Source organism: Myodes glareolus, chromosome 6, assembly GCF_982192425.1.
Source record: "Myodes glareolus chromosome 6, mMyoGla1.1, whole genome shotgun sequence".
Taxonomy (NCBI): Eukaryota; Metazoa; Chordata; class Mammalia; order Rodentia; family Cricetidae; genus Myodes; species Myodes glareolus.
The window spans coordinates 46,322,749-46,346,919 of record NC_142031.1 but is presented as its reverse complement, the minus strand read 5'-3'; positions in this window follow the sequence as shown (position 1 = coordinate 46,346,919).

The following is a 24,171-nucleotide window of genomic DNA, read 5'->3' as shown; positions in this document are numbered from 1 at the left end:
GAAATGGGTCGTACTCTTCAATAAACGTACCTATGAATAAGGTACACTCACTTGATTGTGTATACCAGAGATCACATGGTACCCAGATACATTGTTGCAACACCAGTAATTCTGTATCTCTGGGAAAAAGTAATTTTGCAATTTAGGTTTCTCAGGCTCACAAATCTGTGCCCCAGAATAGTTTATATTATTACTTGTATTTCTGTAGGCGAGAAGTTTGTCCATGGTACACAGCAATAAGTTGCCACAACTTCAGGTCTTGTGCAGCTGAAGGTGACAAATTATTCTGTCCAGACACAATCGTTGAACACTGATGGATTCTGTGCTGCATACTGAATGCCTTTCAGACATGGGGATTTCCTGCTTTGACTGACTAAAACAACTGTATTTCAATATTTTGACTAGTTTCAGAAAGTGCTGGTGACTCTCTTCCAGAGACATAGACAGGGAGGATAGAGACTACACTGTATGGATAACAGAGTTATTTCCTGCTTTTGGAAAGCTGAAAACAGATGTTTTCATAATTTGATTGTCACATTTTTCTGGATGGTAATGTACACTGATAAAAATGTTTTAAGACAAAAATTAATGTTAAAATGCTGTCAAGAACCAGAACTACAGAAGATACCGACACTTTCATGATCTTGATACATCCTTCATGCTGACTTAGGCAGGCTGCTATTTAAGGTGTCCAGCCTATTCAGAATATGTTAGAGAAGAAAATTGTTCCATGTGTGTAACATGAGGGGGAATGCTTGTTGGGGATTTCTGTCCTGCCCTGTTCTTATAGCTGTTAAGTCCCCCAAAAAATCTCACAGAGATTTCCTTAAGTTATAAGATGATTGTCCCATAAACTCAGGCTAATTATTAACTCTTGTAGCGTATATGAACCCATTATTCTGATCTATTTTAGCCACATGGCTCAGTACCTTTCTCAACCAGCAGGTCACATCCTGCCTCCTCAGTGGTCTCCGCAGGACTGGGAGGAATCAACTTCTTTCTTTCCAGAATTCTCCTGTTATCATTGCATGATTTCTACTTCCTTTTTGGTTTTTCCACCTATACTTCCTGCCTGGCCAATAAGTGTTTATTTAAAACATGATTGACAGAATACTGACAATTCTCCCCCACCACTCCCCCCTCCTCTTTTTTTGTGAAACAATGGAAAACATCCATAGTCCATTATTGTAATGTGGGCATAGATTTCTAGGCTACTTCCTGCTGGTGGGGTCGCTGATAATTTTATGAAGACCTAGAGAAAATTTAACATTATAATCAAGTCCTGACAGGAGTATCCTGTGAGTCTTCACCATCTCAAGCAGAATCTTGAATCTGTTCTTGATGTAGGACTCAGACATCTGGATCCTCTATTCCTCCCAGATATATCTCAGGTGGTTTTCCTTGATCAAAGCTGATTTTTCTTAACCCTGAATAAATCCAGAACCTCCCGTTTTCTGTGGAACCTAAAGCAAAATCTCTTATCCAAAGTAACACACAGTTTAACTACAATTTTGAAGTCAAGGTATTTTAAAAATACCTATCTTGGATTAATTCTGCAGTATTTATAAGCAAATATCTTTTATCAGCTGTTGCTCCTTCCTCAGCATTCAAACAATTTAAAGAGAACATGATAGCATACAGTATCAAGATTTTCTATGTATTTTCCATCTTTGCATGGCTTTATTTTAACCTCTATTTCTTTTATTTTTACTTTTAACTTTTGGCTTTTGAGACAGGTTCTCCGTGTATCTTTGTCCTGGAACTCTCTCTGTAAACCAGAGATGTGTCTGTCTCTGCCTCCTAGGCAAATACTATCAGTGTGCACCACTACAAACAGCTACTCTCTCTCTTTCTTTCTTTCTTTCTTTCTTTCTTTCTTTCTTTCTTTCTTTCTCTATTATTTTTAGTTTGAGAACTTTAACCTTTAGCCTGTAAATATTTTTAACACAGTGTAAACCATTTAGAGGTTTTCTTCCTCTTTGAATCTTTCTTTACTCTATCTCTCTCTTTTTCTGACCAGGTGGGTCTATAGTCCATAATTTGCTAAGGAATATGGAGAAGACTAAAGTCGTGGCTTTGACGACTAGATCCAGCCCATTCCTTAGCTTTATGAAATCCACCCTCATAGTTGAGGTACCGGTTATAGCCATGATTTTTTTTTTTATTCCACAACTCGATGGTGTTTTAAGGTCCTTGCCAGCAAGCAAGCTGCAACAATGTGTTCATAAGCAATACTCAAAAACTCTATAGTCAGGACTCCCTGCCTGAAAGAGTCAGAGTTTTCCCTAGCAGGACAGCCCAGAAAGCCGGCATTTTAAAACAGTGCAGCTTTTTTCTTTGCACAGCTGAAAACCGAAATGCTTTACTCTAGTCTTTCCCAAGCTTTCTCAGGCTTTCTGTGGATGCAGTTATAGACATGGGTGCCATTCTGTAACATTAGGGGGCCTGCTTGTTGGGGGTTTCTGTCCTGCCTGGTTCCTACAGTTGTTTAGCCCCAAAGAAAATCACACAAAAGTCTCCATAAGTTATAAACTGATTGGCCCATAAGGTTAGGCTACTTATTAGGTCTTTTGCTTTATATTAACACATTATTCTGATCTATTTTAGTCATATGGCTTGGTACCTTTCTAAGTTGGCAGGTCACATCCTGCGTCCTCGGTGGTCTGCGCAGGTCTGGGAGGAATCAACTTCTTCCTTCCCAGAAATCTCCTGTTCTCATTGCATCATTTCTACTTCCTGTCTGGTTTTCCTACCTATATTTTCTGCCTGGCCAACCAGCATTTATTTCAAACATGATTGACAGAACACAAACAATCCTCCACAGACTGTGTGAATATGCAAATCATCAAGGTTGTTGTAGAACTTGACACAGTGCAAAAACATCTCTTCTCAATTCCTCACATAAAAACCTAGTGTCTTTTAAACATTCTCATCTTACCAATACAGAGAACATGCCTTTCTTGTGAACATTAGAGCAATGGGACTAGTATCTATGTGTAGATTATTATGTTGATCCCTTCCAGGTTGAGAATATGCCTCATCACTTCATTCCAAAATCGGAAGCTCCACAATAGATAAAGTTAATAACTCTTGAATCCGCACAGTATAATAATTCTGTGATCAGTGGTAATTCCTAATCCTAAAATATCCGTGTGTCCTGTAAATTATAAATCTATAAGTTAAGAGATAAAACAAAATAATGGTAATATAGTATTTTTGATTAAGATCTTTCATGCCAAACCTGTAATTTATACTGCAATGTAATCAGTCTGAGTTTTCCATTAGTATTGTTCCAATTCTGATATGTGCAGACAAACTTGTGCATATTCTCCTTTCTTACCTGAGGTAAACAGCTTCTCTCAAGTTAAATAACAAGGTGAACCCTAAGAAAAATATATACAGACTTCCAGGGAAGAGGAAATAGACAAGATCTCTTGAAAAAAATTGGAAGCATGGAGTTGTGAGGGAAGGAGGGCAGAAGGAAAAGAGGAGGGATGAAAGGGAAGGCAAGGAGAACTTGAGGGAATGGGAGAGTTGAGATGGAGGAAAGATAGACCGAGAGCAATGAAAGAGATATTTTAATTGAGGGACCAATTATGGGGCTGGCAAGAAACCTAGCATTAGAAAATTTTCCAGGAATGCACAAGGATGAGCCCAACTAAGACCCTAAACAATATGGAGAGGGTGCCAGGAACTGTTTTTGGCATGTTGTCATATTGATGATTAACTTAAATGTCATAATAGAGCCTTCATCCAGCAACAGATGGAAACAGAGACAGAGACCCACAGCAGAGCACAGGTCTGAGCTGCCAAAATCCAGTTGAAGGGAGTAGGGAGACTATGAGCTAAAAGTCATGATCATGATGGAGACACCCACTGAAACACTCTACCTGAGCTAAAGATAACTCACCAATTGCAATCAAACAGGAAATAAACCAGCATAGAACCAAAGTAGACCCTCTGCATATGGATGACAGTTGTATTTATCATGGAGCAGACTGAAGGATCAATGACAGTGGCACCAGAATTTATCCATACTGCTAGTTCTGGCCTTGGGGAACACATTCTCATTGAATGGATAACTTGTTCAGCCTAGATGTAGTAGGAAGAGGCTTGGACTTTCTTCAAATCAATGTGCCTTACCCCCTCTAAGGAGTGAATTGGTTGTGTGGTTGGGGAAAAGTGGAAGGAATGGGAGGAAGGGAGGTAGTGGAAACTTGGATTGCTATTTAAAATGAAAAAAGATTGTTTTCTTTTTAAAAAATGAATAAAATAAATAAAAAGGAAACTTCTTTCCCACAACAAATCCATATGTGATGTTCTCCTTGATACCTCACCGTACAAGTTTCTTTCTAACATGTTAGATCAAGTATCATATTCAAACTAGATGCATAACGTTTTAATGCACTTTGATATTTAACTTGCATTGATTTATTATAAAATATCATCCAAGTCTGTTTGGAAGCTCTTCTTTCTTGAACTGGATGGACCTGGGAGGACCTTGGACTTCCCACAGGGCAGGGAAACCTGACTGCTCTTTTGACTGGAGTAGGAGGGGGAAGGACTCTGCCAGGAGGGGAGGGAAAAGAGAGGAAGTAGAAATATTTAATAAAAAATTAAAAATTAAAAAAGCAAAAATATCACTTCTTCTTCTTCTCCTTATTATTATTATTATTATTATTATGAAAAAATTTCTGCCTTCACCCTACCTCCCATTAACCAAGAGTGGTATTGCTGGATCCTGGAGTAGGTTGATCTCGAATTTCCTGAAAAACCGCCACACTGATTTCCAAAGTGGGTGCACAAGTTTGCATTCCCACCAACAATGGATGAGTGTACCCTTTACTCCACATCCTCTCCAGCAAAGGCTATCATTAGTGTTTTTGATTTTAGCCAATCTGACAGGTGTAAGATGGTATCTCAGAGATGTTTTGATTTGCATTTCCCTGATCACTAAGGAGGTTGAGCATGACCTTAAGTGTCTTTTGGCCATTTGAACTTCTGTTGAGAATTCTCTTTTCAGTTCTGTGCCCCATTTTAATTGGGTTAATTAGCATTTCAAAGTCTATTTTCTTGAGTTCATTATATATTTTAGAGATCAGACCTTTGTCCGATATGGGGAAGATCATCTCCCAGTCCGTAGGTAGACTTTTTGTCTAAATGACAGTGTCCTTTGCTTTACAGAAGCTTGTCAGTTTCAGGAGGTCCCATTTATTCAATGTTGCCCTTAATGTCTGTGCTGCAGGGGTTATACATAGGAAGTGGTCTCTTGTGCACATGTGTTGTAGAGTACTTCTCACTTTCTCTTTTTTCAGATTCAGTGTGTTCAGATTGATATTGAGGTCTTTAATGCATTTGTACTTGAGTTTTGTGCATGCTGATAGATATGGATCTATTTTCCATCTTCTACAGGTTGACATCCAGTTATGCCAACACCATTTGTTGAAGATAATTTCTTTCTTCCATTGTATACTCTTAGCTCCCTTGTCAAAAACCAGATGTTCGTAGGTTTGTGGGTTAATAAACGGGTCTTCTATTCGATTCCATAGGTCGACTTCTCTGTTTTTATGCCAATACCAAGCTGTTTTCAATACTGTAGCTCTGTAATAGAGTTTGAAGGCAGGGATGGTAATGCCTCTAGAAGTTACTTTATTGTATAAGATTGTTTTGGCTATCCTGGGTTTTTTTTTATATAAAATTGATTATTGTTCTCTCGTGGTCTGTGAAGAATTTTGATGGAATTTTGATGGGGATTGCATTGAATCTATAGATTGCTTTTGGTAGAATTGTCATTTTTACTCTGTTGATCCTCCCAATCCAAGAATAAGGGAGATCTTTCCATTTTCTGGTATCCTCCTCAATTTCTTTCTTCAAAGACTTAAAGTTCTTGTGAAATAGATCTTAACTTCCTTGATTAGAGTTACCCCAAGATACTTTTTACTATTCGTGGCTATCGTGAAAGGTGATGTTTCTCTGATTTTCCTCTCTGTTTCTCTGTTCTTTGTATATAGGAGGGCAACTGATTTTTTGGAGTTGATCTTGTATTCTGCCACATTACTAAAGGCGTTTTTCAGCTGTATGAGTTCTTTGGTACAGTTTTTCACATTGATTATGTACACTACCATATCATCTGCAAATAACAAAAGTTTAACTTCTTCCTTTCTAATTTGAATCCCCTTGATCCCCTTATTTTGTCTTATTGCTTTTGCTAGAACTTCAAGCACTATATTGCAGAGATATGGAGAGAGTGAATAGCCTTGTCATGTTCTTGATTTTAGTGGATTGCCTATGAGTTTCTCTCATTTAATTTGATGTTAGCAGTTGGCTTGCTTTTAAAAGCTTAGGAGAAGTACAAGACTGGAAATAATCAAACTAAGGGCTGAAATGAACAAAATAGAAACACAGAATGCAATGCAAAGAATCAATGAAACAAAAAGCTGATTCTTGGAAAAAATCAACCAGATTGACAAACCCCTATCCAATCTCTTCAAATTACAGGGAGAGAACACGCAAATTAAGAAGATCAGAAATGAAAAGGGGGACATAAACACAGACACAGAGGAAATTCAGAGAATCATTAGATCTTACTACAAAAGCCTGTATGCCACAAAACTGGAAAATGTAAACGAAATGGACATTTTTTAGATAAGTACCATATACCAAATTGAACCAAGACCAGGTAAACAATCTAAATAGATCTGTTAGTCACGAAAAATTAGAAGCTGTTATCAAAAACCTCCCTACCAAAAAAAAGCCCAGGACCAGATGGTTTCAATGCAGAATTCTACCAGAACTTTCAAGAAGAGCTAATACCTATACTACTTAATGTATTTCGCAATATAGAAACAGAAGAGTCATTGCCAAACTCTTTTTATGAAGCTGCAGTTACCTTGATACCAAAACCACACAAAGACACAACCAAGAAAGAGAATTACAGGCCAATCTCACTCTTGAACATCAATGCAAAAATTCTCAATAAAATACTGGCAAACAGAATCCAAAAATACATTAGAAAAATTATGCATTATGGTCAAGTGGGCTTCATCCCAGAGATGCAGGGTTGGTTCAACATATGCAAATCTATCAATGTAATCCATCATATAAATAAACTGAAAGAAAAAAAACCACATGATCATTTCATTGGATTCTCAAAAATCATTTGATAAAATTCAACACCCCTTTATGATAAAGGTGTTGGAGAGCTTTGGGATACGAGGATCATATCTAAATATAATAAAAGCAATATATAGCAAGCCGACAGCTAACATCAAATTGAATGGAGAGAAACTCAAAGCCGTTCCACTAAAATCAGGAACACGACAAGGCTGTCCACTCTCTCCATAACTCTTCAATATAGTGCTTGACGTTCAAGCAATAGCAATAAGAGAACATAAGGGGATCAAGGGGATTCAAATTGGAAAGGATGAAGTTAAACTTTCGTTATTTGCAGACGATCTGATAGTGTACATAAGCGACCCCAAAAACTCTACCAAAGAACTCCTACAGCTGATAAACACCTTTAGTAATGTGGCAGGATACAAGATCAACTCCAAAAAATCAGTGGCCCTCCTATACACAAAGGATAAAGAAGCAGAGAGGGAAATCAGAGAAACATCACCTTTCACGATAGCCACAAATAGTATAAAATATCTTGTAAGTGATAGACTTGGAAAATAACCAAGGAAGTGAAAGACCTATTTGACAAGAACTTTAAGTTCCTAGATTCCGACTCAGCTTTTTGCTGGGCTAAAGTAGGACATTGTAATGAATTTATAATATTATCCATGTTCAAAAGACACTTGAAACAGACATCTAAGGATCTCAGAATACAGTGTGTCTGTGATTTTATAACTGAAATGTAGAAACCAAAACAAGAACATTTAAATTTGGTAGGACAGAAAGAAAGTATGGTCATAGCCACAGGGATATGGAGAACCATAACAACAGCAACAACAACAACAACAAAAAAGAATGAACACCTGACAGCAAATACATAAAGGCAACCAGGCTTAGAAAATCAATATCATCATAGGATGATATGCAGTCTTTGAAATTTCATTTTGCTGTTTGATTTGATATATAGTTTATTGAAGTTCATCATTTACACTGTCAAAGTCTTTCATTTCCAATAGCACATTTATATGAATATACTTAGAAAAAGTCTCTTGATGTCACCAAGTCCTAAATAACAGTACTTGACCAGACTTTAAACAAGTCCTGGCCAGCTTATTCAAGTTTTAAGGACTCAAACACTCTTTCAACTATCTTTTTCAAAATTTCCCCAATATATGAAACTTTGATAGGTGAGCTAGCTTGTTGAAACTCTCTAAATGTCATGTATGGAGTATACTCACTTTCTGGATGTCCATCTGCTCCAAAGAAAGTGGTCAACAAATCTGGGTTATAAGGATATGTAACAGAGTGGGTCTACAAAGTGGAGATGGTATGTAAGCTTCAAAATTCTTTCTTTTGAATTGTACTAATCCTGCAGGCAAATACAGAAACACTAATTTTGAAGAGATACAGAGCAATGTTTATCAAATAAATATTCTTTTTCTCAGTTTTCAAAAGACTGTAAAGGTGAGAAATGAGTGGCATCATATGACTTAATTAATGTAAGGCTCATTTACAACTTCTCTTTTTACACAAAATTGTTCTGTGTATCCAGTGCTTTCTTCTTGCATCGATAGAGCTATAGCTGTTTGGCATACTGAACACTAACATGAAAGTTTACTAAAAGATCAGCACTTTATAAACACCATTTCATTTTGCAAATGTGCTTACAAAAAGCTATCACTACCTCCTGACATTTCTTACTTTTCAGGGAGCCCTATGAATGAAGCCAATAACATGGCTTTATTTATGTTTGAGACATCTTATGGGATTGTGGGCCTATAGAGTATATCACCAAGTAAATGTAAATAAACTTACTGCTAAGTTTCATTTAGTCCACAGTTGTTAGCATCACAGAGAGTAAGTAAATGCACCCTTTCTCACTTACTTGTATCACCGATGTTCACCAGGGAATGTTCCCCTTTTGTCTTCATTGGGTATCATGTGTGAGAGGTTGTCCAAGGTGCCTTTCAATATTAATGCCTGGAAAACTGAAATCAGGAAAACAGGGACTCAAGGAATTCTAGTATAAGGCTGCAAATTCTACAACAAGGCTTACTTTCATTGTTACTGCTTTGATAACAGAGTTAAGTGTTTACTGTTAAGCAAGGAAGTCTGTTGTCGGCCAAACAAGATAGCATGTTCAATCTTCCATAAGAATGGTTTTGGTAATATTTAAATGCAGTTCTTCATATTATCCTAGAAACTCTGAATCATTTCACATATGTTGGGTTTTGTCATGTATCCTTCACTGAATGAAGCTCTAACCTGAGTGCTATTTACACGTTATTTATGAGATTATATAATGAGGCTGTAATGTGAGGGTATGATGATCATATCATCTTTTATGAGGTGCATTTTGAGGATATTAATGCATGTTTACAGCTGATTTGAATTTCATTATGAATTTTTCAGCACCCTAATACTCTCCCACCTGTCACCACATTTTGTTTTATTAATTCTATTCCTGTTATAGAAGAAGTTTGAGTCATTTTTCAAATTTAAGAAGCACACATAACTGTCTTCTCTATGTACACTGTTATGCTGTCTATGGTATTTGAATACTGCTCCCCAGGGAGGTCCCTACCTTGTTGGATTAAATAAAAGCTCAACTGCGCTCTTTCCTTCAATGATAATTCTACATAATTTATCTTCTCAAATTGATGTGTTCTGTCCTTTCTTGTATCTGCAAATTTTCTGCATTCTGGGTAAGGATAAAGGGAGACATACGTGGAAATGTGGATAGAGGGATACCTCTGGCTGATTCTGAATTCTTCCATGTGTCATGAAGCAGGTCCTGTTGTCCAGAATGAGTTTTTGAGGTGTATTTATGTGATAAAAAGAAATTAAAAAGGCATAATGTGTGATGATATGGAGATTCTGATTTACATGTTACAGACTATGAGCTCTAGAAACTTCAACTAACTTTTTTCGTGAAAAAAACAATTTGATTTACTTTTTAAAGAAACACAAAAAAATAGCAGAAAGTTTCTTGACAAGAATAACATGAAGAAATTTACAAAGGTTGAATAAGTTTACACATAAATTTGAACTTTTCTATTATGATTTCAAGAACCACTGATGATGTTGTGATGACCCAGAATCCACTCTCTGTCACTTTTCATTGGACAATCAGCCTCCATCACTTGCTGCTCAAGTCAGAGTCTTTTACATAGTAATGGAAATACCTATTTGAGTTGGCTCCTATATAGACCAGGCCATTCTCCACAGATCCTAGTCTATTTGGTGTCCAAATGTAACTCTGGAGACCCTGACAAGTTCAGTGGCAGTGGGTCAGGGACAGATTTCACACTCCAAATCAGCAGAGTAGAGGCTGAGTATTTAAGAGTTTATTACTGCTTCCAAGGTATACATTTTCCTTCCACATTGATAGAGACCCTTCCAAAAACCTTATTGCTTGGAGCGGACCAGCTGCAATGTGATGCTTGACTAGAGAAGAGCACTTCACTCTGCATCACTGTGAGGAGCAGTTACAAGGGAACTAGGACAATTGCACCTGAAAGCTCTGGCTAGACTCATCTGACTGAATGAGTGGTTTGAATGAGTAGTCCGCATGTGACACTAATTTCTGGTCATATATTCTGTAACATTAAGGGTTCTGGACAAGAATAATTTCATATCATTATTTCAGTTTAGGGTGGACAATTTTAGCAGCAACAATTTTTTATTAATTTTTTGAGCTTCATGTTTAATGCTTACTTTTAACGATGCATGCATGTTTGTTACATTTTTTAGAGCTTTTAAAATGCTGAGAATTCTATCCAGATTTTCTTTTATATTCTTAAGTAGACTTGAAAGGTTTATTTTGAATATCTTTAAAGATTTTCTGTATGTTTTCAAAGGATCATGAACCCCGACAGTTATTTAGGGATTTAATATACTGTCTTTCATATGCTTCTTAGTATGTTTATTGTTATTTGTCAATATAGCAAATAACATATGTATGTTATTTGTCAATATAGCAAAAATATTTGCTGTGGAAATTTTATTTGTGGTAATTTTATTTCTGAACTAAGTTTCTCATGAAAATATCCCTACGATGTAACCTTACTACAGTATGCTGTGCTTAGTTCATATTACATATTGTTAAAATCTGAAGAATTCTTTAATTGTATTCAATACCATCAAAGGCTGAAAACCTTCCAGTGATGTAAAATAAATTACTGAGGTCTTGTCTTCATACTGAGATATGGATCTCCTTATTTGACTGTGTTAACTGTTTTCCTATAAAAAGCAGGTTTGGAGCAGGACATCAGAGTTTCCAGTGTTTTATCAGGTTTATTTGATGCTTTTCAATCTGTGGTGGATCCATATTCCTGTGTGGTCTCAGGGTAGGCATGATATTATTACACAGGAAAATAACTACTTGAAAAACATGATCACAGAATGGATTCAGTGTCTTCTGCGAAGAAGTGAATAGTGAGAACTTTGAAGAAGCTCTCTGCATTGCCTGTGAGGGAAGGTTTAACAGCAACAAAGAATTTTGTGGAAGTTGTAGAGACTGACGTAGGACACACTTATACCCTCTATGCTTATGTAAGACACATTGGTTTCATGTTAATCTCATATGGTAACAGTTTATTAAACACTAGGTACTTCATATTCTTACAAGGCCTTTTGATTTGATTAAGTACCTGAGTATCTTTATTCATGAGTTCACATTTCACTTCAATGTTTCTCTCATGCAACTTAGTTGGACAATATTCATTCTTAGTACTGTTTATTGTATTGTAAGACAAGTTAGAGAAGGCATCAACCATGTCCTGGAAGAATCCTGGAAACTTTGTAGATGGTCTCTCTACTAACTTCAAAGAATGAATATCTATCTATCTATCTATCTATCTATCTATCTATCTATCTATCTATCTATCTATCTATCTTCTATTTATCTATCTATGATCTATAATGACTGTTTCTATGTCTCTATTTTCTCCAAACAGCTACTTTTATTTATACCAGTTTATCATTTTCATCTTAGTAAGTTTCCAAAAAAGCTGTACATAAACAAAAGTTATAACTAGATAGCACTGTACCTCCTTCTCAGAACATGAATTTGATGAAAAATTCCATTTCCTTAGTACCCTGAATTTGTACTAATCATTTATGTTACATCATGAAGAAGAAGTGTTTACACACTTTTTTGTCATCTCAGTTATACTTTACTGCACAAATCTATGAAAATAAGATGCAAATTGTATCTGCTAAGGTAGAATTCTAAAGCTAACATATCCATCTTAAGAATAACCATGATTGAGTACAACCAAACTATTTATTTTGACAAGTTTAGTAACCCTAATTTTTATATTCAAAAAATCTACTTAAGTAAGGTTCTACATGTCTAGCAATATCTCAGGATGTGGTAGCAAAGGGCAGTTTATATTTTATATTTTCATATAACTACATAGTGTTGGACTAGAATTTTAATGGTTGATTTTTTTTGTAAGGAATTTCCAAAACCAAGAAATTGTCAGTTTATCCTCAAGGAGAGACATTGCGATAAACCCATCTTAAGCACTCCTGCTCTGACTCTAGTGTAAAGACAGACCATCAACTATAGATCTTGAAAAAAAGCTCCCTTTTGTCCCAGAAATAAAAAAAAATCAATCAAACTAAAATAAACCAGGCTCTAAGTCACCACATCAATTATGCTTCCTAGGCCACCCCTGGATACCCTCTAGTTTCATGGCAGGATGCAGCCTGAATACAATGCAAATTACTACTTTTAACTAGGCACAATTTTACCTCCCAAAGTAATACAGATCAGATCATAAACCTCCCAGGGTATCATAAGTGTGAGGATAAGCTGCTCAACTGCTCTTTGTTTTGCCCCCACCTGATTGAGAATCATTTTTCAGACTCACTCAAACTTTCCATTTATAAAAGTATTTAGAGTAAGGAAGCATAGGAGGTTAACTTGCAGTTAAAATCTCTTTATTGCATTTCGGCAACAGAATTATAGATCTAATAGTGCCTCTCCTGGTTTGATGGACACTTGTCTTCTCTCTATGGAACAACTCAGAAACAAAGACACCCTGATCTGGATTCAAACAGTTCAGGGGAAAACATTTAAGAGACTATTTTCAGCATATCATTCAATAAAACATTCTGTAAGAAAAATTGGCATGGATGTCTAAATAATCCCTGGAAAAAGGCGAGCATCTTGTAATCTCCATGGATCACGATAGCTGAATTAAGAAACAATCAATGAATCCAGTTTTTTCAGGTGTAGAGTCATAATGGAATTTCAGGCTGAAGAGCAAATATAATAAGAGAAACTGAATCAAAGATTATACATAAGAAGACAGTTAATCTTAGTTACAAATGAAAATTCATTAAGAATTTGAAAAATGGTTAATTTTATTTAATACACTGAGGGATGGTCTAGGATCAGTGTGGACTTTAGAGTCTTTGTAGCAATAGGTGAATAGTATTAAAACACAACGTATGAGATTCTCAAATATTTAAAAATATTTTAAATAAATATGAAAATAATTTCCTAAAAAATGCAAATACATTTTTAGTCAAGAGTCTAAGGTCTTATGATTAATGACTGCTAAACATACTTGTTCAAAAAAGTCATAGTTTGTCTTCTAATGTATGTAGAAGCACATGGCTGCATGTATACATTACAGATGTGATAGATTGAATGTAATTGCTCCCTCCGATAAGCTCATAGGGAGTGACACTTTTTGGAGGTGTGGCCTTGTTGAAGTACTGTGTGACGTTTTTGGAGAACATTGATAATGGTGGAGTCAGGATTTGAGGTCTTTTATGCTCGTTAATTATAGTTCACTCCACTTAGTGCTGTCTGCAGATCAAGATGTAAGATTCTCAGGTCCTTCTTCAGCACCATGTCTGCCTGCATGACACCATATCCTGCTATGATGATATTAGACTAAACCTCTGAACTGTAAATCATCCCAATTAAAAGTTTTTTTTCCTTATATTAGTAGTCATGGACATGGTGTCTCTTTTAAGTATTAGAAACCCTTACTATGACAAAAGGGTAGAATATCTATATTGGAGCAAACATAATTTGTATTTGATTTAGAGTCACATCATTTCATATTTTATTTTTTAGATCTATTCATTTTCCTATAATTTCCCAGGTTTCATTTTTTCCAGCTCTTTAAAATTGCTTGGTGTATATGTACTATACTTTTATTATCCACACATTTATGAACATTTATACTGGTTCCTTTTCTTAGTTATTATGAGAAAGTCAGCAATAAGCATAAGTGTTCACAAATCTCTGTGGTAGAACAGAGAGTTATTTTAGTAAATTTCAGGAATGTTGTAATTGGATTATATGGTAGCTCTACTTTTACTATTTTAAGTTACTTCCACATTTATTTCATAAGGTACTGTAACTAATTTGCTCTCCCTTCACCTTTGGTGAATAAGATATAGTTTTTATAGAGCAATATATTTTTCTCTGCTTCCTTCCCTTCCTCTCTCTTGCCCTTCTACCCTCTTCCATGGACTCCATGCTATCAATTTACTCAGGATGTCTGATCTTTTTCTAATTTCCATGTACATTAGATCCATCTATGTCTTTTGTAATGTCCATTTTTGTCTTGGTTCTCTGGAATTGTAAATTTGTAGGCTTTTTGCATCATGTCTAAAAGCCCTTATGTATGAGTACATATGATAGGTTCTTTTTTTTTTTTGGTGTTTGGGTTACCTCAATCAATATGATGCTTTCTATATCCAACCATTTTTTGGCAAATTTCAAAATATTATTTTTTTTTTTCTGGTGTGTATCACTCATTGTGGAAACATTGTGGAAGTGTACCACATTTTCTTCATTCATACTTTGGTTTAGGAGCATTTAGGTTGTTTCCAGGTTTGGCTTTGACAAACAATGATGCTATGATCATAATTAAGCTCATGTCCTTGTGATATGTTTGAGAATTCTTTGGGTCTATACTCAGAAATTTTATTGCTCAGTGTTGAGGGAGGTTGTTTCCTAGTTTTCTGAGAAATCATCATACAGAAATCCAAAGTGCCTGAACCAAATTTCACTCTCACCAGCATTGCATGAGTGTTCCATTACCATACAACCTCTCATGCATGTGTTGTTATTAGTGTTTTTATCTTGACCATTCTAACAAGTGTAAAATGAAATCTCAGAATTGTCTTGATTTGCGTTTCTCTGATAGCTAAGGATGCTGAAATTTTCTCTAAGTTTTTTTTCATCCATATTAGATTTCACTGTTGAGAGTTCATTTTTTAGGTCTGCAGCCCATTCTTTTTATTGGATTATTTGTTGTTTTGATGAACAATTTCTTGAAGCTTCTCAGTTTCAGAAAGTCCCATTTATTAATTGATTCTCTCAATGTCTGTGCTATTGGGGTTATATTAAAAAGTGGTCTTCTATGCCACACTTTCAAGTGTACTTGCCATTTTCTCTTCTATGAGGTTCAGTGTGTTTGGTTTTATGTTGAGGTCTTTGACCCATTTACACTTCAGTTTTGCTCATTGCAATAAATAGGGATCTATTTTCTTTCTTCTATATGTGGATATGAAATTATGCCAGCACTATTTGTTAAATATGCTTTCCTTTTTCCAGTGTATATTTATTTGCTTCTTTGTCAAAAATCATGTGTTCATTGGTGGGTTGATTGATATCTGTGTCTTTGGTTTTCTTTTATTGGTCCCTTTTACCTCCTCTTGTGGTTGTACAAGATATACTTTGTTGGCCAAAGTTTCTGTCCTACCAGGTCTTTCAGTCATTCATTCTAGTATAGAAACACATAGAGGTCTACAATGCTCAAACTTTTTCTATTATTTAATTTTTACAACTTATATTAGCCCATTATTCTTGTCTGTGTACTCATATGGCTCAATCAATACCTTATTTGGTAATACAGTCAAATCTTGTTTCCTCTCTGTCATAGTGATGGTTGCGGATTGAATCCTCTTCCCAGAGTTCTCCTGTTCTCATTGGAGCACCTATACATTCTGCCTGGTTGCCCACCCTAAACGTCCTGCCTAGCTACTGGTCAAACAGCATTTTATTAAACAAGTACAAGAAACAAATCTTTACAGAGTAAAATCATTGTCCCACAGCAATACTTCTTTTCCAACTCTCTATCAATATTTGTGGTCAGAGTTCTTGATACTGGCTATTTATTTTGTGTTTCCATGATGAAAATGTAGTATGAATGAAGTAGACTCTAAGAGACAAGTTAATAACACTAAGTTGCTAAGTTAATGAAATCATAAATATCTTATACTATGAGATGGGTAGAGATAGGGGAGAAGGGGAGGATTGGGGAAAGCTTGGGGAAATGGGTTGGGTGGGATGGAGGAAGGGTGGATATGGGAGCAGGGAAGTAAATATCTTAATTAAGGGAGCCATTTTAGGGTTTGCTAGGGACTTGTCTCTAGAGGGGTGCCACGGACCGGCTCAGGGGAGCCACTCAGACAGTGGTGGAAAACAGAGCGAAGAACAGGAGTAATCAGGATACAGAGTGGAAATTGACAGACAGTCACTCTCAATGTGATTGAGACATGCTGCTGCAACTTTATTCTTTCAGTGTGAGGCTTTTATATTATTACAAACAAAGAACTTGGTAAAAGCATACATCATCAGATTATAAAATAGAAAAGGTCAGCACAAAACAGTTTTACAAAGAGAATCTTTGAAGATGCTTTGGCATGAGTACAAGGACTTTTGATCCCTCACATTCTGTTAAGTCAGCCTTTTTTTCTAGTTATTAGAGAGACCACTGTTTTTGAGTTAGGCCATCTTTATCAGCTTGCACCAGGTGGCTGGCTAGTTTAAACTAAGTGACCTTGTGTGCCTGGGTGGGAAAGAAGAAGGCTACTATCTTCCTGGGAAAATTTTCTGCTAGGAAATTTCTAAGACATGATCTCAAACTTGTCTGAAACTCATCTTATACCATTAATCTCAACTCCCTTTCCTTCCTGACTCTCAGGGTCAGATGTTGTAATTAGCCTAGGTTTTCTGGCCATAAGGAAGGCTGCATAGGCCTCCTGTTAAATTGCACGTAAATGCCTAATACTGCTTTCCTGTAGAAGGTTTCTAAGGTTTTTCCTCGTAAAATTAACTCCTTTTGTTCCACATCATCAAGGAATTATCCTAATGATGACCCTGCCAATTCCCAGAACTGGCTACTTCTTTTAAGGCTTTAATGAATGGTGGCGCAGAGTTCGAAAATGTCTTCTGCAGTCTTGTTCGTAACCGCAACTTCCTGGACTAGATCCCTAGCAATATGTAGGGATCACAAAGAACACACAGACAAGGAAAAAGACAGACATATGGCTCCAAGTCGAGTCAGTACAAATGGCGACTCAGATGGCATTATGCCACAGCTGATTGCCAAGGGACCACCTGGGACACAGCTCCGAGAAGCACAGATCCCAATCCTCCGGCAACACCTGCCCGTCCTGTCAGCATTTCTGCTACACTAGTGAGACAGCCGTGGATGTAGCAGAGGGGTTCTCAGGTCCAAGGAGAGATCCCCAGATTGTTCCTTAGGCAGCAGAGGATAGGGTGCCTGGACTGGCCTTATCCCATAGCAAGATGAATATCTTGCATATCACCATAGACCCTTCATCTGGCAATGGATGGAGATACAGACAGAGACCCACATTGGAGCACTGGACTTAGCTCCCAAGGTTCAAATGAGGAGAAGAAGGAGGGAGAACATGAAGGAAGTCAGGATCAGGAGGGGTGTTTCTACCCACTGAGACAGTGGGACTGACCTAATGGGAGCTCACCAAGGCCAGCTGGACTGGGAGTGTTGGAGCACGTGATCAAAATGGACACTCTGAACATGGCTGTCAATGAAGGCTGACTGAGAAGCCAAGGACAATGGCACTGGATTTTTATTTTACTACATGGACTGACTTTGTGGGAGCGTGGTTTGTTTGGATGCTCATCTATATAGACCTGGATGGAGGGGAGAGGACCTTGGACTTCCAACAGAGCAGGTAACCCTGACTGCTCTTAAGGCTAGAAAGGAAAGGGAAGGTGGGGAGGGGGAGGGAAAAAGGAGTCTGGGAGGAGGTGGAAATTTTTAATAAATAAAAATAAATAAATAATTTTAAAAAGTCCTAACAATGCCCCCAAAAGGCAGTGTTTTCTGAGCTCTGTGAGCACACAGAGCACTGAAATTTTTGCTTATAAATTTCACTTTCACTTTGATTGAAAAAGACAAAAAAACCAAAGTGTAAACCTTAAAACTCTAGCACAAAATAAAGTTTCACCCTAAAGAAACAGATTGCAATAAATAATTAATATCAGTATTGAAATCAATAAAATAGAATCAAATAAACAGAAATATAAAAAGTCAATGAAATGGCTTATTTTCTGAGAAAATAAATAAAATTGGCAAACCTCTAGCCAAATTCACTAAAGGATTGAGAGATATTACTGAAGCTAACAAAGTTAGAAATGAAAAGAAGAACATAAAAAAGACAGTGAGGAAATCCAGAGAATCATAAGGGCATACATTAAAACCAACTATGCCACAAAATTTGAAAATATGAAATAAATGCACAAATGTCTCAATACATATTAATTACCAATATTAAATCAAGGTGAGATAATCAATTTCAGTAGACCTACAGTCTCAAATGAAATATAAGCAGGTGTTAAGACAAACAAAAATTAGTGCTGGAAATAGAGTCAGAAAATTTTATTTCAAAATTCTAGAAAATATGCAACAAAAAGTTAAAGACAATCTACCTTGTCTTCCTAGAAGAAAAAAAATAAGGAATTAATTAGTCATATTGTCCTTGTCACTCTGTTGCTGTGAAAGAGGATCCTAAGAATTTATACACTAATATCATACAATACGTAATCAAATCATCTTATAAAGAGAATCATAACATAAACAAAAGTTATTCACTAGATTTGCTTAGTGTAAAATGCTCCATGTTTCTTGCCAAAACACACACTAAAAATAGGGAGTCTTTTGGGGGCACTGGATTGATCCATTTTTTCTTTTATTTTAAATTGCTATTGTTGTTCTAAAATAACCCCTAACCTAGGAACCTTTAAACAACACAACTTGACCATCCAAGTCTTCTACGTGGCGGATTGAATACACATTGAATAGCAAACAATTTTTCAGGTAGGTATACTGGTGGATCAATGGATAAAAACACTGGGTGCTCTTCCAGAAGACCAGCATTAATTTTCCAGCACACAAACATTAGCACATGAATCTAGACATTGGCAATTTGACCCCATTTTTGGCATCTCCAGAATCCATTGGTGCCATGCATACATACATACATACATACAGACAGACAGACAGACAGACAGAGATGTGTACAATTATATATAACCATAAATTAAAAATAAGTGTTTAAAAGAATCAAACATTCTAAATTGCTTTGTTCCTCCAGAGGCCAGGAACCAGGACAGATAATGTGATTTCTGTCTTCCCAATTCTAAGACCAATGCTTTCTCATCTCTGTTGCATGTCCTCAACTACCATGGGCTTAACATAACTTTCATTGTCATGATGCTTCATTGAGTATCACTTCCAACCCTTTTGTAATTGGGAACTTTGTGAATAAAGATATTTTATAGCAATATTTTAATATATTCTTTTTATATTATAAATAATTTTTTATTATTCATTTTGTGTAATTTATTTTTAGTTATATGAGTCATTTGGGAACAAAACTCAGCCTTCTGTAAGAACAGTGGATGGGGTGTTTAAGTATCTTGGTTTAAGTGTTTGTGTATACATATGTGTGAACATGAGGATATGTGCATGTGGATGTAGTACTCAAGGAGGCTAGAAGAGAGATAGAGTTACAGGCACAGAATTTAGACACCCAACCTGGATACTGAGATAGAAATTCAAGGTATCTGTTATAGCAGTCCTGCTCTGAACTGCTGAACAGTCTCTCTATCCCAGGTGTGAAAATGTAGAATTTGGGAATTATTCATTTACCAAACATTTTACCATTGTGACTTGTCTATTCCGAGAGAGACTAAAAATGTCATTAGGTTAATAAGAGAAGAGATTTGAAGGAAATATATCCTAGACTTACACACAAGTACATAAAATTAGGCACATTCACTCTGATGTGTATAATTGAAATCAAATTAGTGGAAACTGCTGCAATCTGTGTTTCAGGAAGAAAAAGAATTCATGTACATTGAGATTCACACTTCTGTTGCCCTGAATACTTTACATTATTGCTTCTATCACTATAGGAAAGAAATTGTCACCTGTTAAATATCAATAAGTTGCTACAGTTTCAATCTCCAGGCAGGAGGTGAAATAATAGGCTGTCCAGTCACATGATCACTGAACACTAATGGGTTTCTGCATCTCAAACTGGATGTTTTATAGTCCTGTAGAATGAGCATTCCCTTATTTTGTTGACAATAAGAATCCATGTTTCAATATTTTGCTAGCTCAGAAAAAGATAGTGAAGTCTGTTCCAGAGACATAAACAAGATTGTTCTTTTAGTTATGGTTTCTTATAATCATGCCACAAATAATGCCACATATTGGGTAGCTTCCTGAGTGAACTCTATTTGGTCACAAGTGACTGTCTAAAAACATCACTTTCTATTTCTGCCAGGATGAACATATACATAAAAACCCTGTTTTGAGGGATCATCTGATTTGGTTTGGTACATCCAATGATATTGGTATAGGCTGCTTCTTTGTTCCCGACTGCTAACACCAAGAAATATTCACACAGTAACTCTTATTTACAATTATATTTGGTCAACAGCTTAAGCATATTTCTGGCTTACTCTTATATCTCAAATTAACCCATTTCTACTAACCAGTGAATAACAATGTGACTGTGGCTTACCAGAAAACTTTCCACCCAGCATCTGTCACTGGCAGGAATACATGACTTCTCATTGACTCCACCTTCTGTCTGTCAGCATTCAGTTTAGTTTTTCTGCCTAGCTCCAATTTGCACTATCATAGGACAAGTCTGATATTTTTATATTTATTAACCAATAAAAGCAACAAATATAAAGAAGATCTTACCACATCACAATGATTTCATGGAACATAGATTGGATTGTGTTCACTGGTCAAAAACGATGTTAACATGAAGAAAAATATCACAGGAAATCAAATTCATGCACTGTATCTGGAGTTTTTCAAAACATTGTACTCTCAGGACTCAAGATTATCTACTTTATACTTTGGTAGAAAAATATACAACACATTTCTAGCCTAGGGCATCTGCAGATGTTGAGAGATGGTGAGTTATTGAGGGGAACAAGTTCAATAACTGTACTCAGTCTCAGAGGTTGCTTCTCATTTTCATGTGGTAAATCCAATTCTCAAACAAGAGGACTCCTCCATAGTCTGGTCAAATCCCAAGATGGGTCAGTTTTAGTTAATAAATAGTGTGGACATGGGGTCATCACTCTATTTCTTGGCTTTCCAAAGTTCTGCCTTCCTATTAAAGAAAGAAAGCATGAATTATAGGCTCAATGGCCTTTATTTTATGGCTAGAATCCACTTATGAGTGAGTACATACCATATTCCTCTTTTGGGTCTGGGTTACCTCATTCAACTGGGACTGATGGAGAATTGGTGCTTTTGATTTTAGCTAGTCTGACAGGTGTAAGATGGTATCTCAAAGTTGTTTTGAATTGCATTTCCCTCATTACTAAGGAGCTTGAGCATGATCTTAGGTTACTTTTGGCCATTTGAACTTCTTCTGTTGAGAATTCTCTGTTGAGTTCACTACACCATTTTTTAATTTATTAGAGTTTCAGTGTCTAGTTTCTTGAGTTCTTTATACATTTTGGAGATCAGACCTTTATCTGATGCAGGGTTGGTGAAGATCTTCTCCCAATCAGTAGGTTGCCTTTCTGTCTTAATGACAGTATCCTTTGCTTTACAGAAGCTTCTCAGTTTCAGGAGGTCCCATTCATTCATTGTTTCTCTTATTTCTGTGCTACTGGGGTTCTACTTAGGAAGTGGTCTCCCGTACCCATGTGTTGTAGACTACTTTCAACTTTCTCTTCTATCAGGTTCAATGTGGTCAGATTAATATTGAGGTCTTTAATCCATTTGGACTTGAGTTTTGTGCATGGTAATAGAGGGGTGCATCCACACACTGAGACGGAAGCTCACCAAGGCCAGCTGGCCTGGGACTGATGGTGCATGTGATAAAACAGGACTCTCTGAATGTGACTGTAAATGAAGGATGACTAAGAAGCCAAGGACAATGGCACTGGTTATTAATTCTACTGTATGGACTGGTTTTGTGTGAGCCTGGTTTGTTTGAATGCTCACCTTCATAGACCTGAATGGAGGGGAAGGACCTTGGACTTCTCAGGGTTCCCATGACAGAGAACCCTGACTGCTCTTAGGACTAGAAAGAGAGGGAGAGGTGAGGAGGGGGAGGAAAAAAAGAGGTGGGGAGGAAGTGGAAATTTTTAATAAATAAATAAATTAAAAAAATAAATAAAAGAAGGGACACACAAAAACTCCATTAAACAAACAAACTAAAAATAATAATAACCAGAGTCAACAACCACTGGTCATTATTATCACATAATATTAATGGACTCAATTCACCTATAAAAAGGCACAGAGTAAGAGATTGGATACGAAAACAGGATCCAACATTCTGCTGTTTACAAGAAACTCACCTCAACCACAAAGACAGACATCTACTCAGAGTAAAGGGTTGGAAAAGGTTTTCAAGCAAACGGACCTAAGAAACAAGCAGATGTGGCCATTCTAATTTCCAACAAAACTGACTTCAAACTAAAATCAATCAGAAGAGATGGAGACAGACATTTTATACTCATAATGGGAAAAATTCATCAGGAGGAAGTCTCAATCTTAAATATCTATACCCCTAATACAAAGCCATCCACTTATGTGAAAGAAACTCTTTTAGAACTCAAGGCAGTCATCAAACCACAGACATTAATAGTAGGAGATTTCAACACTCCTCTCTCACCAATGGACAGGTAAATCAGACAGAAACCTAACAGAGAAAAAAGAGAATTATTGGAGGTATTGAATCAAATGGACTTAACAGACATCTACAGAAAATTCCACCTAAATAGGAAAGAAAATACCTTCTTCTCTGCAGCTCATGGAACCTTCTCGAAAATTGACCACATACTTGATAACAAAGCAAACTTCCACAGATACATAAAAATATTAGTAACCACCTGTGTCTTGTCAGACCACCATAGATTAAAGTTAGAATTCAACAACAGTGCCCAGGAAGCCAACAAGCTCATGGAAGTTGAATAGTCAACTTCTAAATCACCACTGAGTCAAGGAAGAAATAAAGAAAGAAATTAAAGTCTTCCTTGAATTTAATGAAAATAAAGACACAACATACTCAAATCTATGGGATGCTATGAAAGCAGTGCCAAGAGGAAAGTTCATAGCACTAAGTGTCCAATTAAAGAAAACAGAGAAAGCACACATTGGAGACTTAACAGCTCATTTGAAAGCTCTAGAAAAAAAGAAGCTGATTCACCCAGGAGGTCTAAAAGACTGGAAATAATCAAACTGAGGGCTGAAATCAACAAAATAGAAACACAGAAAATAATCCAAAGAATCAATGAAACAAAAAGCTGATTTGTGGAGAAAATCAACAAGATTTTGACAAACCCCTAGCCAAACTAATGAAATGGCAGAGAGAGAACACACGAATTAATAAGATCAGAAATGAAAAGGGGGACATAACCACAGACACAGAGGAAATTCAGAGAATCATTAGATCTAACTACAAAAGCCTGTATGCCACAAAATTGAAAAATGTAAAAGAAATGGACATTTTCTTAGATAAGTACAATATACCAAAGTTGAACCAAGATCAGGTGATCAATCTAAATAGACCTGTTAGTCGTGAAGAAATAGAAGCTGTTATCAAAAATCTCCCCACCAAAAAAAGCCCAGGACCAGATGGTTTGATTGGAGAATTCTACCAGAACTTCCAAGTAGAGCAAATACTTACACTCCTTAATGTATTTCACAATATAGAAACAGAAGAATCATTGCCAAACTCTTTTTATGAAGCTACAGTTACCCT